Source organism: Adiantum capillus-veneris, chromosome 4, assembly GCF_014529385.1.
Source record: "Adiantum capillus-veneris isolate H3 chromosome 4, ASM1452938v2, whole genome shotgun sequence".
Lineage (NCBI taxonomy): Eukaryota > Viridiplantae > Streptophyta > Polypodiopsida > Polypodiales > Pteridaceae > Adiantum > Adiantum capillus-veneris.
This window is the reverse complement of record NC_140934.1, coordinates 130490017-130503628: the sequence shown is the minus strand read 5'-3', so window position 1 is coordinate 130503628 and position 13612 is coordinate 130490017.

The following is a 13612-nucleotide window of genomic DNA, read 5'->3' as shown; positions in this document are numbered from 1 at the left end:
ATGTATGTATGTATGTGTCTCTGTGCATGTGTATATACACACACGTAGACAAACACATGCATATGTATATATTTATGTGTGTGTGTGTGTGTGTGTGTGTGTGAGAGAGAGAGAGAGAGAGAGAGAGAGAGAGAGAGACTTATGTGTATCATTTCTATATGAATCCAATTTTATTAGATGCTTCAAATCTTTGAAATAATTTGAGGTTTTTTATATGATGTTAGAATATTCTATAACTTCTTTATTGATGTCAATGGTGGCATCTTCTTTATTGGTGGCATCTTTAAAGTTTCCGAAAAGAAGATGTTCCCCTACTATGGATATAATGGTGGCAACTAACAAATTGAGTCCATAAAGTTTCTAGGAGAGAAGAAATGTAGGCTATGCTCTATGCTAAAATGTAAGAAAATAAATTTGACGTGATCAAAAACTGAACACTAAAGTAGGGTACGGTATTCATACTCTCAAATTTTCAAAGGATATAATGTGCATACAAAAAGACTCTCTCCTACATTGCCTCAATGTTCAGTCTCACATGTAAGGGAGCGGGAGCTAAGGAGCTAAGACAAATGGTTGGTATGATATAGACTGTGCATAAAGGGAATAGTCTCAAGCATGTAAATGGTTGATACAATATGCTCTCACAAAGAGGAACATGCTTTTGTAATTCAAGGAGAGAGGGAGAGAAAGATCAATGGCATGCATGATTTCAAGTCATCGACTTCATTTTGCACCGCATCCTTCAATTGAACATAATGGCCAAAACTCTTACAAAAATAAACAACCAAGCAATCTTATTTTACTTTTAGTTCTATCACATTTAAAGATGCAAATGGTGTGAAAGTGTAAATGAACAAATAGTGTGAACCTTATTGTATTAAGGTGCTTATGCATTATTGTGATTAGGTGATGATTTAAACCATTACTATGTTTGTGCAAAAAACATAGATAGAGATGCAAGTGAGTCATCTAGAGAGAAACTTAGATGGAAGGTTCAATAACAATCATAATATTAATAGAAAGACAACTCATCTCTTTGAAACTTGAAACTTTCTTCGTACATTGGAAACTATGAGCCTTAATCTTTCCTTACACAATGTAGAAGCCATTGGTCCTCATCTTTAATAACTTGCTAGCTTACCCAGTTTGTACTTCTGGACTTGGTAGCACTTTTGCCAACCCTAGGTAGATCAAGGAAAAGACATCCTTCTTATTATATAGGTAGTTATGATGTGCACTACTACCATGTCTTGCTCATAAGAATGATGCATGGATAGAAGCAAGTAAGAGAGTGGAGTAGAGACATTGAATCCAATTGTGTTCCTATCATTGAAACCAATTCTAGAACCCACTCCATTTTCAAAAAAAGTTATTCACGTTGACTTCTCTTAGCGTTCATCTCTTCACACCATACTAGCTTCTCTAATCTCTATCATCAAGTTTGGTAGCATTACTAGATCAAGATAGACCAAAAAGAGGACTCTCTCTCTCTCTCTCTCTCTCTCTCTCTCTCTCTCTCTCTCTCTCTCTCTCTCTCTACCCACCCCAATAGAAGGAGAGCACTCCTAAGTTTGTTGAAAAAAGGCTAGCACCTCATGGAAGATAATGTTTATGAGAAGCTTCCAAGCTTGGTTTTAAAGTATGCTTTGCATCATCTTTTTTCTTTTTTCAAAACTCACAATTGTGAGTGAATTATATCAAACAGCCTTGAAAATTACAAGGTCTTGTCATGCTCTTGTTAAGCCATGACATCATCCAGGGACCATATTTACATCGGCTATCAGGGCAGCCACCCCTACCAACCCACCCCCTCCTCCTTGATACACAAGGTCCATAATCTTGTCATTCTGAGATCTTTTATTTATCGATGACCAAGATTTGCCCCCATCCTAGGCATTCGATCTGCTGACAACAAGGCACAAATAGTCCTAGACCAATCCTCCGAGTGTTGCTTGCACCCGAGTGTCCATATTAGCACTTTGCTTTCTTGTATAATTTCTGCGAAGCTTGCCACCTCAAAACCTCCTTCAAACACACGGCGGTTCTTGTCTGCCATACATTATATAAGTAGAAGTATCTAACGACCTGAGTGCTGACAAGGAGTGCAAGACTACTTGAGTTCTTACCTCCAAGGAATATGTCAGTCTTGAAAAAACTAATTTTCCATGTTCTTTGGACCCACTTGCATATTTTCCTTGCGAGGCCTTTGATAGTTGGGCAGTCCATGAATAGGTGGGCTAGATCTTCAGTAGCCAACCTGCACCCCAAGCATTGATCTGACCCAATCCCTCTCTCCTGAATCTTCACCCCCGTCTCAGTAGAGCACCCCACATAACCTTCCATAAGAAAACCTTCATGTGTTGCAGAACCTTTGGCTTCCATATGTTCTCCATTACATGCTCCCACCTTTCCTCCAGCCATTTCTTTTTCCATAGCTTGTTAAGAGGGATATACCAATTCTTCTTTTGCATCATTGTCTGATAAATGCTTTTATTATGGGGTTTCCATAAGAGATTGCTTCCGGCCATTTCCAGGCATTCCAGTCCAACTCTGAATCACAGATTGGCATCACTAGATTGTCAAGCTCTTTCATGGACAAGCAAGACCTCCAAACTATTATGTTGGTATTGGGTAACTATAAGGTCAATATTTTTCCAACTCTTATTGCCACTGTCCCGGAAGTGCCCAAGTTGATTCAGACCCTTATTATTCAGCTTCCTGGTTGTCTGAATCCAATAGGGAGTTTGTGGCGGATCTACAACTTTGGAAAGCCAGGGGGACCAATGCAGAATGGAGTTCTTGATGCTTTGCATCATCTTACATATAGACCAAAAGGAGGACTCTCTCTCTCTCTCTCTCTCTCTCTCTCTCTCTCTCTCTCTCTCTCCCCCCCCCCCGCCACCCCAACAGAAGGAGAGCATTCCTAAGTTTCTTGAACAAAGGCTAGCACCCCATGAAAGATAATGTTTATGAGAAGCTCCCAATCTTGGTTTTAAAGAATGCTTTGAGCATCTTACATATATTCATTTTTGTTAAAATCTATCAAGAGGTTGTGTCATGCATCATTTTTTAAAATACAATAGACTATGCATGTAGAAAGAGAGTATTGATAGTGTTCTAATTGGAACTGTAAAGACCAATTTAGGAAATTTGGGAAATATTCACAAATCTGGCACAATTCATGGAGCTAAATGAGATGCTTCTGAAGTGGAGTGGTGTAGTACAATGTAGGCATCCTACTTATCATGCACAACCAATGCAAAGAGTTATCTGCAAAAACACAATCTAGAAAAATGGATCTTTGCTTAAAAAAATTCCTCCTTTCAAACAATGATTCCATACCCACTACATAAAAAGAAGATTGTTCACTTGATCTCTAAAAAATAACAAAAGAGATTTCTCAAGAGGTGTGTAACTTCAATTGGTTGAGTGGACTTTAACTTGGTTTTTTGTGGATTGATCTCTATCCTTATACATGAAGAGAGACCATTGAACGTGGATCATTTCAAGGAAAGACTATATGATGGTGGGGATATAGGAAATATAAACTAGATAGAAGACAACTAGAATCCTAAAGTAGATATTAAAGAATGTAGCACTTGAATTTTGGTGCATTTTGGTGCATAGACACAAGTGCACACTACATAGAGAGAATATACCTCATACACAAAATAACATATGAAGGAAGCAAAGGGAAGGCGGTTTGAATAAAGCTTCTTTCAGCTCTATCCAATGCAAGTCAAGAGATAGGAAGTCTCTTAATTGAATGGAGATTTTGAAACCGATACAAAGAATTAAGGCTTGGATGTGCTATAGTTAGTAGAAATGTTTGACACATTGAGCTATATATGGGTGTGCTTAGATACAGCATAAGAACCATTCCATGAGTTGTTGATAGGGAAATATACCAATTCGCAATAGCTCACATTTGAGCTTGACCTACATGCTCTAGAAAGTAAATCTTGATGACAACTACCTCCACCTTGAATTCAAGTAATACCCACCTCAATTCAATAGTGTTACAAGACCAAAATCAACGACTAGCTAACATAAGAAGCACTCCAACTTAACATCTAGTGGTACTAGTGATAGCTCAAGCAAATTCATCCCAAGCTACATAGTTTACAAAAAAAGCTCAATTACTATGTCAACATTGTGCTCAAGTAAAACACACTTACATACAATAGTGCTACAAGACCAAACTTAACGACGAGCTACATATGGTCTCTTGCAATTCTCTACAAATAAAAAATTGAAGACTGGTATAGATGTGGCTCGGAAGGGGGCCTTGAGATATTCTTGGGTATGGTTGTATACGAGGGCTCCCCCATAGGCCCTCTAGAGGCGCGAGTGGAGGTCCCTCAAAGAAAGTACAAGCATTCTTGCCTAAGCTACAAACACCTCCTTCACAAGTTGTTGCAACAGTTTTTTTTGGGGGACGCTTCAACCATCCCCCAGAGTAAAGAAGCACCTTTGAACAGTATATTGATAGTTGCAAGCCAAAAATGACCTATCGTACTTCACACATCTGTTGCTAGCACTTCAAATTGTGGTTTCTTTCGACTCGCTTCCTATCTGATGGGGTGTTGATTCTCCCTACCACAGCCCTCGAGCCACTACAAGGCCCTACACTTTGGCAGGCCTATGCGAGAGGGATCTATTTAATAAAAACACATGCTATTGTTGGAGGTGACTTCCATCTTTGAAGCCTCAAACCCTGCCTATAGCCTCAAGCTTGAGGTCGAGCCATGCATGCTCCATGGAAAACAAATGTAAAACCTAGGTTAAATGGTTAGCTGGTGCATCAAACCATTGCTAGAAAGGAGAAACAAATGTAAAACCTAGCTTAAATGGTTAGCTGGCGCGTCAAACGGTTAGCTGGCAAGGAGAAAGAAAATCAGATTAAATGGCTAGCTGGCAAGGTCCACCCAAAAAATCACCGTCAAATGGTTCGCTGGCCAGGTCCACCTAAAGCACCAACAGATTCAAAATTCAAAACTGACGGAAAATTTGACGGCAAACTTGAAATGTTGAGCTAGCAGACGGAAACCATAACTGTGCAAGTGGTGCGATGGTGTTACCTCTGCAAAGACATGAAGATGCCGATTCAGACATTTCTTATGTTGCTGGGCAATGGCTAATAGAATCGACATTCTTGTGTTTCTTGCCTGCAACACACCCAATCCATGGCTAGCACTAGCCCTGTGGACGGTTTCTTCTTTCTTGCGTCTACACCAATATTGTTGCTTCGTCAATACATGTTTGAGTTTGTTGTGGACGTTACTGTTTGTGTAGATCTCTTCTATCTGCACAAGGCCTTGCCTACTTTAGGACACAAGCTTGCCTCAGAGAGTCAACTCAATATGACTTTCGGCCTTGAAATTTACGATGCCTAACACCTGAGCCAGCTATATTTCGTCACCATGGAGCCCAACACCCGAGCCATCTATTCTTCATCGCAAGTTGACGTCGGAGAGTGGCTGGTCCACAGCATCAAAGCCAACAAACACTGACCAAAGATTATGATAACATCCCCGTAGCTGGTGGTCAAGGGGCCACTTTAACCTATTGCAGCAAGCCATCGATAAGGATTACATTGCTTGAGGCGACAACAAAAGTTTCAACATATGTTGAAGATGGTTTCTTGCTACTTTTTCTCACTGCCTCGATGCTCACTTCCTCCAAAGTCGGACTCACTTTTAGCCAATAAGATTTTTCCAGGGCAGCGCCACTCTTAAGGTTAGTCTCTTGGACGAATAGGGTTGTTATTTAAAAGTTGTAGGAAAAATTTCCAGGGTGGACATGTGTCACATGTCTAATTAATGGAAGCACCCCATTTTATCCTTTTATCTTGAGGCGTGCATATTTTGTTGGTCGAATTTATTTAGCCTGCTACATCATAGTTCATTTTTGCCTTTTGCAAAGTGTGAATGTTGATTTTACATTTCATGTCATGTTAATCTCTCTCTCTCTCTCTCTCTCTCTCTCTCTCTCTCTCTCTCTCCATCCGTCCACCCCTTTACCATTGTTAAATTGTTTTTCAAGTTATAAGGTATATTTTTTTGAAGGACACAACCCTCTAGATGGGTTCTCTCTCCTCTAAACGAGATCAAGGCTCGAACTTAAGTTCGAGCATCCACCCAATCTAGAAGGTTAAACAATTTCTTGATATAAACCCTATCAATGGGTTGTTCTCCTTTGGATCAAGTGAAGGCTTGAACTTAAGTTCGAGCCTTTGCCCAAAACATCCTCTTGATGCACCCTATAAATAGGTTTTCTCTCATTTGGATGGGTTGAGGCTTGAACTTAAGTTCAAGCCTCTACCCAAGCTAAAGGATGAAACATCTTCTCGGTGCACCCTATGAATGGGTTTCCTCCCGTGTGGACACACCCTTCAGATGGGTTCTCTCTCCTCTAAATGATATCGAGGCTCGAACTTAAGTTCGATCATCCACCCAATCTAGAGGGTTAAACAATTGCTTGATATAAACCCTATCAATGGGTTGTTCTCCTTTGGATCAAGTGAAGGCTCGAACTAAAGTTTGAGCCTTTGCCCAAAACATCCTCTTGATGCACCCTATGAATGGGTTTTCTCTCATTTGGATGGGATGAGGCTTGAACTTAAGTTCAAGCCTCTGCCCAAGCTAAAGGAATAAACACCCTCTCAATGCACCCTATGAATGGGTTTCCTCCCGTTTGGACATGCCCTCTAGATAGGTTCTCTCTCCTATAAACGAGATCGAGGCTCGAACTTAAGTTTGAGCATCCGCCCAATCTAGAGGGTTAAACAAATGTTTGATATAAACCCTATCAATGGGTTGTTCGCCTTTGGATCAAGTGAAGGCTTGAGCTTAAGTTCTAGCCTTTGCCCAAAACATCCTCTTGATGCACCCTATAAATGGGTTTTCTCCCATTTGGATGGGGTGAGGCTTGAACTTAAGTTCAAGCCTCCACCCAAGCTAAAGGATGAAACACCCTCTGGGTGCACCCTATGAATGGGTTTCCTCCCGTTTGAATGGGGTAAGGTCCGAACTTAAGTTCGAGCCTCCATCCAATCTAGAGGGTAAAACTCCTTCGTCATACACCTTATCATTGGGTTTTTTTCCCTTTGGATGGGGTGAGCTCAAACTTAAGTCCCAGTTTCCATCCTTCCTAAAGGGTAAAACATCCTTTAGATACAATGCCAAGTTGGATTGTTTCTTGTGAGGATGGGGTTTGGGCCTTCGCCCAATCTAGATCATGAAACACCTCTAAATAAGTTGTTTCCTTTTGGATGCAATAGAAGCTCAAACATTGTATCCTCCTGGTTAGTTCTAGCCTTTACTCAATCTAGAGGAGGAGACAACTTCAAGATGTACCCTCCTGATAAGTTCAAGCCTTCACTAAATCTAGAGGAGGAAATCACTTTGAGATATACCCTCATGGTGGGGAGTTTTTCTTCTGGATAGGTTGGAGATGCTTTGAAGCACAGTTTCCACTTTGTTACTGGCCTCAAGATTGAAGTTCAGTGATGGATACAAAAACAAGGAAGGATATTACAACATGAAAAAGTTAACCTTTTATAAGGTTACACTATAGAATGGGTGTTTTGGGTTAAATAGATAGTTAGAAACATGCAATGTAACTTTGAGTTTGAGTCTATTTCTAAACATAGGAACACAATTGTTTACAACTATCTTCAATTGTTTACAGCTATCTTCAAACATTGTTGTGCTAATTATGAAAAGTCACAAATATGTCTAATAGTTCTATAGAAATGATTAACTTTTTGGCTACAAAGCTACAAAGCGATTACTTTACAACTTGAATCTTGATCAAATCAAGCACTTGAAAGCCTATTTCTATATAGATGTGTGCAAATTTGTTCGATGAAATGGCTTTTCTTCTTAGCTTCTTTTAGAAATGGGACTTGAATAAATCCCAAAATTCTTAGCCTTATGAGAATACATGCCATGTTTCCTTGATCGCAGCAACGTGCGGGTCACATACTACTTATAATGAAACGGCTTAAAATCTTCAAGGAAGGAGAGACCCTCCATGCAGTGTTCGGGAAAAAACATTTTCACAAACATTCAAAAATCCCTCCAAGACAAATCTGAACCGGAAATTTTACAATACTAGCCAATATTTTTGCAAAATTACACTATTTTCCATGTATTTTAAGAGGAATTTTCTCCTTGTTCCCTCCCCTCAACCGGCTACTTTGATTTTGTAGCCGGCTCAAGGCTAAGCTGAGGCACACTTTTCCCGAACACTGCCTCCATGTGTCACATTCTGCTTCATTTCAAAGAGAACCTTTAAAAAACATTTAATTGAAAATACAAAACTGCAGGGTAAGTACTAGGACGATAGCAAATGAAAAGACTAGTAAGAGAGTCTTGGCACATAGTGGAAAGTCAAAAAGACCTTAGTACTCTATCTAAATTTACACATTCTGATTCATTTCAAAGAGAACCTTTAAAGGACATTTAATTGCAAATACAAACGTGAAGGGTCTTCAATTTCAAGGCTAACCAGTAACTACTTTTATTTTTGAAAATCATTTGAAGAGTGTCTTTCTTTTACATTTTCAAGGCCATAAGGATTTTTTCTCCATGTATTGCTCAATGAACCTCCCATTGTAGGTTTATTCGGACCTTCTATGTCATAACTGATCTTTGACCTCAACGCTTGAAGTTCAAAAGCTAGGTGCATGTATGTGTGTGTGTGTGTGTGTGTGTGTGTGTGTGTGGCTGTTTAAATCTTAACTAATAAGACATACTTGAATTTTTACATTCAAAAGACAGCTAGCCAAGGAACAATGAACTGATAAGTACAAAAATAACTCAGTATCAGAATTATTTAGTTACAATGATTGTAGGAAAGAGATCCTCTTTCAGTTAGACCAGTAGTAGAAGAACTTCCCCGTTCTTCAGTGAGTGCTTCATTTAAGTAACGTTGCTTGCCAAAGAAAGGAAAACCCTCCAAGATAGGATAGAGTCCTTACCTGCATCCATCCAAACAAGACAACAATTCAGTTAGCCTTGGATGTGTTTTACGGGTATCAATGGACCCTATCAGTTGTTATCCATGTCCATCTTACAGATTTTATTTACTTTAGACAAGCTAGGTTATTTATTAGAACTTGTATGATAGCAATCTTTTACTTATTACATCAAAAGATGAGTGTTACCTTCTACCTTTTATACTGAGCTGTGAAGCCTACCAAGAATCCATGTATCAAATTAATCATAGTGAGATCTAGTTTTTACACCATATCTTGGTACGTATGCTTTGCAGTAGTAACCATATACTTACCTTCCTGAGTAACAATCTCAAGGTGTCATTGGTATTCCTTTACACACCGAGAGGTCAAGAACGACTTAAACTGTGTAAGATGCCCAATGGTATGAAGAAAGAGGTTAATGTATAATCTCCCTTTTTGCAACAAAAAATGACAGTATGACCAATCAACAGAGTATCAAAAAACTCCATCTATACTAAGTAGACTCATGGATTACCAACCATACCTTTTCTCCAAAGCCGAAAGTAACAGTTGTATACTTACCTTCAAAATGCCAAGTTATCACGGACTGTAGTATCCGGCCTGATTAGAGTATGATGCCTTGAAGTTTCAACAGTCGTGGGTGCTTAAACAACACCCCATCCCCTTATCTGAGATGAAATCCCAACGGTGATAAGCCCAAGTGTGGCAACCAGTTTTTTATCAAAAAAACCAACAGTTTTCGAATCCTGCCAGTCAAGCTCCCTTCCCCCTTTGAATATTGAATATCCAAGAGAAAGGTTATGACGAGGGCAACCCATAAGCTAGCACATCAGTATCAACATTTTACTAGTTAGGTAAGATAACTGGGTTTAAAAAATAACCCTTAGCTGCTAGCACAGAGCCTGCTAAAAACATTCAATCCTTGCCAGTGTTTGACAAAGGTCATTTACCAAATGCAAAACAAGGTCGAGACCTAAGCCAACTATGCAATGGCTCAACACAGTTTAAAAAAAGCAGCCCTTATCGTTTAGTTCAGAGTAACACTTTACTTGACACCCCTGCAGCGGCAAACTGCCAGGTGGTTATAACAATTAGTGAAATCAACAACCCTTGGCTACAAGCACAGAGCCCATACCTACTTGCAAGAGGAACCACAGTCCGTGCCAATGTTTCAACAAAAACAGCTACCAACTTGAGGTCTCAAGACCCCAGCCAGTCATGCACAGCAGTTTGTTTAAAGATCATTTTTTAAAAAAAATAACAAGCAACCCTCAGCGGTTTAAGTACGACCACCTGCAACAATTTTATGCTTAGTTCATGCAAGTTTTCAACAGAGACCATCTCCCCTTTAAGTGCAAATGGAGGTCTCAAGACCTAAGCCATCCATGCCATGGCGCAACTGTTTTATGATTATGACCAATATATAATGTAAAACAAACGGCTCCAATCTCAACCATGCATAACATTACAAAGAACAAACCAAAACCCAGAATTAGCAGTAAGGTAGAATATAACACCTATGTTGCTTGAGCTGCAAGCTCCATTTCTTTAGCAAGTTCAGACAGTGAAGAAAATAAGCAGAAAAAACCTAATCCAAGGCTAAGTGAGGGCCAAGGTGTGTCCTCACCTCTATTTAAATAGGTAGGTGTGCACGCTTCTTGATAGGTGGAGATGAATGCGCCTGGCCGCCCCTTACTATGAGAATCCCACACTCGGCCCGCAATTGCCATCGCCTGGGAGGTCCATAGTTAGAGAGTAGAAGAGAGTAGATGGGCCCGCCTTCCCCATATAATGATACCAGTAAGTTCACGCTTCTATTATGCAAGGGCTTTGCCCCACATTTTTACAATGACAGAGCAAAGAAAGCTCTATAGTCCCAATAGGGGGAAAGACCCAAGTGGGGGGACAAAATAGCAAGCAAAAACCAGTATTTGTGTGTGTGTGTGTGTGTGTGTGCGTGCGTGTGTGTACCCGCCCTAACCCAGGCAGCACACAGAATGGGTCGGTAGTAGGCCCATTGTGTATGGGCCTACTACCTTATAAGAGAGATGATATTCTCTTTCTGAAACAATAGTCTAGGCCAGCTATGCCTAACGAGAGCTTGTATGATAGTGTTTCTGATTTTATTGTGATTGAATCCGTTATAGGAGTATTTTTTAATTATTTAGTATAGATATCTCTTCCCAAGCCAAGGAAGGGGTAGATGAGAAAAGCAAATTAAGTACAGAAGACCAATACAAGAGCAAATAGAGGCTTTGTATGGCCTATTGCTATTTCTTTTAATGAAATCCATGTGGGGTAATTTAAGAAGATCCTTTCTCAAGATAAACCTAAGGTCATATCCACCTTTAGATGGGGAGTGAAGGGAGATTGAAAGATTAAGGAATTGGAGAGATTTGCAAAAATCCCCAAGAAATGATGAGTTATCTAGGAGGGAAGTGGGCTCAAATTTTAGGTAGTGGGGGTAAATTAGACCAATCTCATTAGAGAATTCCCTATTGTTGATACTAAGCAAGTCATCCATGTATCTAAAAGTATGATTGTATAGTGGAAGTTTTTTGTGGTCAATTTTCATGTTCTTAAGACACCATCTATATTCAAAGAAAGCAAGGTAAATATTGCACATAATTGGTGAGCAAGAGAAGCCCATAGGGATGCCAAGGCATTGGTTAAAGCAGTAGCCGCCTGAAATAATAGTACAATTATTCAACAACCAAGAAATATATGAGCAAAGTTTTGATTCATTGAAGTGTAGAGGGTGTGCGGAGCGAGATGCTTGAATCCATCTAGGCTTCTTGGATAGGGAAATGAAATGATATTTTCTTTTCTTTGCGTTGGTAAAGGCTTAATTAATAACCTTGGCTAGAACAGTCTTGAGGCCTAGATCAGCATTAAGTGGAATGTTTTCGTAGCATTGTGTAATATCTGCAGTAAAGATGTGGAAGATATGTTGAGGAAGTTTAAGTGTGACTTCTGTAGAATTTTTTGTTAGCCAGAAGGGATTATATTGGATATTTAGGAAATCCTTGTAGATTTTTTGCCTATCTGCACAAATGAGTTAAAATTCTGTTAGGATAAGATCAAGGCAAAGAGTAATATCTTTAGTGATATCAGAGAAGATACAGTTGGAGGCATCAGATATCCATCTGAACTTATGCTTGTGGAATTTATATGTAGGAAATAGTACTGGTAACTTGGTGTTACTAACAGAGTACCCAAGCTATCCTAAATGTTTAAAAATTTGTTAGAGATATTTTGAGGCGTATTGTCAATATGATAGAATTGTTTACCAGATACTCGATCCCGAGCTGCTTTCCAAGCCAGGTATTTGCACATAATAGGAGGAAAGTTGGAGCTTTTGTGAAGCCCGACCACAAACCATTTATCCGCGATTAGTTGAAAATCAAGAGCTAGTTGAGGTGTAAGCCAAGAGCTATCAGAAGCTAGCCGTTTCCTAGGAAGTTGAGAAACTCTATGAAGGAAGCATTCCTTCACTAATTCCTTTAAGTCCAGTAGGACTGTCATCTCCAGTCGGAGAGCATTGACAAGGTCAGTGAGGCAGCTAAGTAAAGCTGATAGTGCAAGGTAGGGATTTTTTGGAAAGTTGGGTACATGATTGAGGCCTTTAGCCAATAGCTTGCGTATTATTGCATTATCAATAATGCTAAGATCCTGGGTGCAGACATGGTTACCAATTCCTTCAAAATTTCTGTAGAATGTGGCAAAATGAATGCATGTACAATAAGGGATTTCTTCTTGCCGAAGAAAGTCATTGTTTAAGACTAATCCTTTTATAGGATGATGATATTTCCATCCTATGAGAATATTGTCAAGCAGTTTATGATTCCCAAAAAGTAAGTCAAAGCACTCACAAAACAGATTTTTTGGTTGAATCCAGTCAAGAAGTACATTGTGAAAGAGACAGTGTATGTAGATAGCACCACATTTCGGATCTTCTCTGCAGAGAATTCTTCTTCCACATGGGTTTGTTGAGACCTGCACTATATTCATGGGTTAGATTTCAGGGAAGTTTCTGATTGCAAGAATCCTACCTCTCCCTCTTGTAAAGCTACGAGTTTTTCATTGATTAGACGAGGAGCTAGGTGTTAAAAAAGAGGTAAAAGAGTTGGGAGTAGCCAGGGAGTTAACCCTTTTTAGAGCAGGAGAATCATCATCTTCAATACATGGTTTAAGAAGACTAGTGATGAGCTTGACCCCTTTAAAGTTAGCATACGTGGTGAGGTATAGACTGGGTTCATCAACTTTAAGCTCTTTCAAAATATCATGCATAAGACCACTGAAGATATTAAAGGCGATTTGTGCAATCACAATCTGCTTAAGCTTGTCCACCTAGCAAGGAGCAGATGAGGGACAGATGAAAGTCAGCTGGTTTTTCTAGGAATAATAACTCCAGATGGTTGAGGATGAACCATATTGCATGGTCAAACCACATGATGCTTGAATCACAGGAAGCTTCGGGGTCAAGAAATCTACAAGCACATTTCACATAGGGGCGGAAGATATTCTAGATGGACTCAGTATAGAAATACGGGTTACTTTTAGCAAATTCCATGTTCCCTTTAGTGCGTATGTATAAACCTGCATTTGAAGGGCATTTGAAGTGGT